Source organism: Melitaea cinxia, chromosome 12 (assembly GCF_905220565.1).
Source record: "Melitaea cinxia chromosome 12, ilMelCinx1.1, whole genome shotgun sequence".
NCBI classification, from domain to species: Eukaryota; Metazoa; Arthropoda; class Insecta; order Lepidoptera; family Nymphalidae; genus Melitaea; species Melitaea cinxia.
In genome coordinates this window covers 2,999,619-3,005,578 of record NC_059405.1, presented here as the reverse complement: position 1 = coordinate 3,005,578, position 5,960 = coordinate 2,999,619, and the positions used below count along the sequence as shown (strand labels likewise).

The window sequence follows — 5,960 nt, the reverse complement described above, 5'->3', positions numbered from 1 at the left end:
ATATTGAATACCCACCGTTGAACATTTGTTTGACCCTCACTAAAATCTTTCATTATACTCCTTTTGTTACGAATTGAAATTTGTGGACATTTTCATACTTTTATGTGTACACAGTATTATATTAAGAATTGCACGTTTTTATTGTATTTAATTTAAAAACCAGACGCAGTTATAGATGGCGAGTTCATCTTAGCTTAAAGATGTTCAAAGTTCTAAAATCTTACATAAATATATCTCGTTTTAACAAGTTTCGAATGCATCTCGTTTAATGTATCCGTTTGGAACTCAACTTACTGAACATGACAAGATTTATTTCAAATTGTCCACTCAAAAGTTTTAATTAGCCGTCCTCGAAAACATCCCTGTCAGATTGAAGAAAAATGTAAAATGTCTTTAAAATATTTTAAAAGAATTCAAGATAGCTATGACATTTACGAGAGTTATCTTTTTGGACGATAAAAATAATTTATTTTTACCCCAACTTAGACAATTTCAAAGCTGCATAAGTAAATGTTTGTCTAAAATACCATACCCAAACTTGTTAAACACATTATTTAATCCAATTTTGATGATTATAGTATGGTAATTGAGTGACAACTAAATGACGACTGAAACAACATTGACACAGTGATAATTATGTATGCATAGAACTGAGATAACAACAAGGAGTATTGCAACAGTGTTAACGAAAACAAAATTTTCAGATAATCGTTGAGTATTAGGGAATATTTAGGCATCTATAACGGTAATCGCTTACAATCAGGTAAACCGTACGTATCTTTGCCGACCTAATTATGTTAAATAAAGTATGACTTGTAATATAAATAACAATATCTTTGTTATTTCGTTCATAAGTTACGTAACGTTTGTTGAGTGCGCGAATGGAAAAATCGCCAAATCGCCATAGCGGCTAAGTCATCAATTCGTACGAATCCCGACTCTAAGCGGCCATAAGTGCGCATGGCTTCAAAGCGGTGGTGAAAACAAAACAATATTAATTTCTTAGGACATTTCAAAAATTCCTTTAGTTAGTTACACAAACATTTTAACATGTCTAATATATTTTTTTATTCTACATATAAATAATACAAATATAAATAAATACGTAAATTATAGTCATATGCTTGAAATAAATTTTATTTAAACGTCCAAAAAAGATCAACACAATATATTCTCATAAATTGTACAAGAGTCGATGGGTCAGAACGTCGTTACCATCGCGTCAGCGGCTTTCGACGGTAATCCAATATGATCTGGAAAATGGCAGCGGACTTGGAGAGTGGTCCATGTTAGTGAAAAGTTTGATCTGTAACATTGCTGGAAAATAATTGAGCATTATAATGAATTGCAAAATTATAATAATAAAATATGTACTCTTAAACTCGCTAAAGACTTAAGTTTTTTGCTTATGCAACAATTTACCTGAAAAATTAATAGAACAAGTTATTACATTTATAATAAAGGTTATAATAAAAACTCTTTTGATGTTGATATTGCTGCGGTATACACAGCGTAAGGCTTATCTAATAAAATCAATAGAAATCTTGCATGTAAATATTTCTGGGATTCCGGGTGGTTCATTTATACACATTATTAAATAGTGTATGTGCTTATTTTAAACATAAGCATTAGAACACCTTCAGCTCTTTGCTTCAGGTATTCCTTCATTCATTTATTCATGTCATTTGTCAAGCGGTTGTCTGGAAGATGTGGTTCTCTTAGCGACAAGACCTTTTAGAGTATTATTTTTCTTTTTTTACCTTATGTTTTCTTTATATGTTTTTTAACGAAAAATAAATCTTAAGAAAAAATTATGTTATTCATATTATAAATACACGCTTCAGCCTGTAATATCCCACTACTAGGCATAGGCCTCTTTCCCCATGTAGGAGAAGGATCAGAGCTTAATCCACCAAGCTGCTCTAATGCGGGTTGGCAGATATATTTCCTAATATGAGTAACGATCGCTATCGGGTGTACATGATAACAACCGGGACCGACGACTTAACGTGCTCTCCGAGGCACGGTGGGGAGACTGCAGAAACATCCAGACCACGGCAAACACCTGTATGGCCAATACAAATGTTTGTCATGTGCAGGGATCGAACCCGCAACCGCCAGCGCAACGGGCACAATCCATAGCTGCGACCGTTGCGCCAACGCGGCGTTATAAATACACGTTAACATAAAATTAGTTTTATACCTATGTAGGTACAAAATGTTTTTTATATTTATTTTGATGTAAGATAAACAATATTCGAAGATTCATTTATGTTATAACAAATACAAGTTTAAAATTTTATATCTATAGAAATTATTTTGTAATGCGTTTTGATTTGTAATCTTAAAAAAGTTTTAATATTTACTTAAATTACATTATAATATTAAAAGTAAATATTGTGAACGAATGACTACTAAAACATTCATTCAATGTTAATGATAAGAATAATAGTGATATGTTTTATTAAAAACGCTATGAGATTGTACCAAAGAAAACGATGAGACAATGAAATTCGCCGTGTCCTGCAAGATGTCGCCGTGACACACACGTAATTTTTTTTTATTAAAATGATAACTCACCCAAAACAATCTTGTATTTTGACTTTGAATGTTTAAATGTAGACACACACTCACACAGAGTCAGACACAAATAAATATATATTTTAATGTACAGCACACTACATATAATAAAAACTGATGAACCGAATTTATCGTTGACACAAAAGATCAAAAATAACTGTCCTGTAAGCTTCTCGCCTTCTCCCGCACCTCCAATCAAGCATGATCGTAATCGCAATAAAGTCATCGAAAACAAAATCTGTGACGGAGATCTCAAAGGTGCTGCTCGCCTTTTGTTCTCCGATGACGTGCTATCACCAGATACCCCTGACACCCTTCAGGCCTTACGGACAAAACACCCTCCAGCTCCAGTAAACCCATTTTTTCTCCACCCACCAACAGCAGGGCAAGAATGCCTTCAAATTCAAAAGAAAGATGTTACGGATGCCATTTTATCTTTTAAACCAGGTTCGGCTGCAGGTTTGGATGGAATCTCACCCCAACATTTGAAAGACTTAACATCGCATTCTGTGGGTGATGCAGGTGAGCAACTTGTAAATTCGATCACTAAATTAATCAATTTTATGTATTCCGGTAATGTCAATCCAGAAATTGTTCCCATTTTTTCGGTGCGAACCTCATCGCCCTCACCAAAAAGGACGGAGGGGTGAGACCAATTGCTGTTGGATCAACACTTCGACGTCTGGCCTCCAAAATTGCTGTTCGATATATTTTACCAAAATTAAATTCGGAATTTGAACCCGTACAGTTAGGCTTCGGTGTAAAAGGAGGCTGTGAGGCAGCCGTCCATGCCCTACGCTCTTTCCTTACTTACGGCCAGCCTGACGCGTTGCTCAAAATTGACGTCAAAAATGCTTTCAATTCGGTAAATAGGGATACCCTGCTGACAGAAATAAAACAGCATATACCGGAAGTGTACAATTATCTTCTTCTCAGTTACGCTAACCCAACAAAATTATTATATCGTTCTAATGAACTGTCCTCGGAAGTAGGTTGTCAACAGGGTGATCCCCTTGGGCCTGCAATTTTTAGTTTAGCTATAAATCCGATAATTAAAAATCTAAATTCTAAATTCAACGTCTGGTATTTGGACGACGGAACCCTAGGAGGTGATGTGGATACTGTGTTTTCGGACCTTTTTTTAATCAAAAATAAATTTGAAGCCATTGGTTTGGAATTTAATTTTAGCAAATGCGAACTTTTTATAAATAACTGCGACTTAAATTTAAATGACGTAAAACAAAAATTTAATATTTTGGCTCCAAATATTAAAATAGTTAACAGTAATTCCCTTTACCTTTTAGGTTCTCCAATTTTTGATGAATCTATTTCTGAATATATTAATAATTCAATCACTAAATTTCAAAATTCAGTTGACAGTCTCCTTGAAATTAGTCCACATTATGCACTTTGCATCTTAAAATATTATCTTTTCGTCCCTAAATTTACGTATGCACTCCCTTGCTGCTCCTTTTGGAATCACCCAGATCTTTTAACACAAGTAGACGACTTAATCAAAATTAGCTTAGAATCGATTCTTAATATGCAAATGAACGAGCAATCTTGGACCCAAGTATCCCTACCTATCCGTTATGGTGATTTAGGGATTCGCGAAATTTCCAGTGTCGCTTTACCAGCCTTCCTATCTTCTGTCCATAGTTCAGCAAATCTCATAAGTAAAATTTTAAGGGCATCCCCTTCAAACTTTGAGATTGCTGGTTTCGAAGAAGCTAGAAACGCTTTCTTAATTGCATGCCCAGGTCAAAATTTTCCAGTTTCTCCAAATTCACAGAGGAACTGGGACGACACAAACTGCAAATTGACTTATGACAATCTTTTAAGCTGTAGTACAGGCTCGGCGCGTGCTAGGCTTTTGGCCGTGGGTACGCATGAGGCCGGCTACTGGCTTCACGCGTACCCTTCAACAAATACAGGAACATTTCTTGAGCCTGACACGCTCCGAATCGCAACCTGTCTACGGCTTGGGGTTCCGGTCTGCGCTCCTCATAAATGTCCCTGTGGCAGTGATGTCGATAAGCTAGGACATCACGGTCTGTCATGCCTAAAAAGTGCAGGCCGCTTCTCGAGACATGCCGCACTTAACGATATCATACGCCGGTCCCTTGCCACCGTCAACGTGCCAAGTCTACTTGAGCCGACTGGTATTGCAAGAGACGACGGCAAGAGACCGGACGGTATGAGTTTGATTCCATGGAAGATGGGCCGGGTGCTGGTATGGGATGCAACCTGTTCAGACACGCTGGCCCCTTCCCATCTACATGGAACCAACAACAGAGCTGGTGCGGCTTGTGAAGCGGCTCAAAAAACAAAAGCAGACAAATAAAAAAAATTCAAGCCGTTCCCTATTTACTGTTAAATAAATTAGTGGCTAAAACAGTTGTTACAGTTTAGCCGACGCTCGCTCAAAATGTTTTTAACAATTTCGTGTTGGCATTTATCAACGTTTACACGTTATAAAATAGACGAATAGACTTTGGACGTTTTAAATTTTAAAATTTAGTGAAATTATATGTAATTTAAATGTTACTTTATATTGTTTAAATAATAACTTCTTAAAACTTGCTTATAACATGACTAATTATCAGAAAATTCAGAAATAAGAAATTATTTAATTTTTTTTTTTCTTAAATAGATAATTTTATCGTTTCTATTCTAGTGCCAAACCATTTCTCCGGAAACCCATGTTATGAAGTACTTCAGTTGATCAAGTTCTAAGTGTTTGATTGTACAAATTAGACAGAGACATTTACTTAAAAATCTAACACCTAGCATCCCCAAACCTGAAGTTTAATGAATAGACACTGTTATTGAGGCCATTGTGTTTGATTACTTTATTTAATAATGCTACGAAACATAACGCATATAAAACCGAAACAAAAATCAAAATAAAAAGTTTTTAAGAGCGTATTTTGATTCCAAAACGCAGAATATAAACCGCGTTGCGGTAGCGGCTCGCTCTCGTTTATTTTATTCCAGCTCGTAGATTTTTCTTTATTTTCAAAGTGCAATTTTATTTTTTTTACCAAAAACCCGCTTTATTTCTATTCTGAACAAATACTTTTTCTTTTTAACTTTTATGCTGGCCTAAATGCTTTGTATTCGTTTTTAGGCGCTGATCCAATGAAAAGTCCTTATGGAATCATTTTCATGGGTGTACGTAAGGCATATGCATACATTATATTTACCTTATAAGTTTTAATCTTTAGATTTTAATTTGCTTTATTACACCTTCTCATATCAGGTTATCCTAAAACTTATTGATATCAATGATTTTCGCCTGACATGGATATAAAACAATATACCACACATAATTAATCGACGACGCGTTGGCGCAGCGGTCATAGCAGTGTCTGTTATGC

The 5,960-nt window shown here is 35.4% G+C and overlaps 1 long non-coding RNA gene across 1 annotated transcript; it reads right to left on the bottom strand.

The window, feature by feature from the left end:
- Positions 1–1,123: 1,123 nt before the first annotated feature.
- On the bottom strand, positions 1,124–2,660 carry LOC123658342. Its single transcript, XR_006743856.1, has 2 exons — positions 2,581–2,660; positions 1,124–1,317 (listed from the first exon to the last, which is right to left on the bottom strand). It is a non-coding gene; the product is annotated as an uncharacterized LOC123658342 (long non-coding RNA).
- Positions 2,661–5,960: the final 3,300 nt, after the last annotated feature.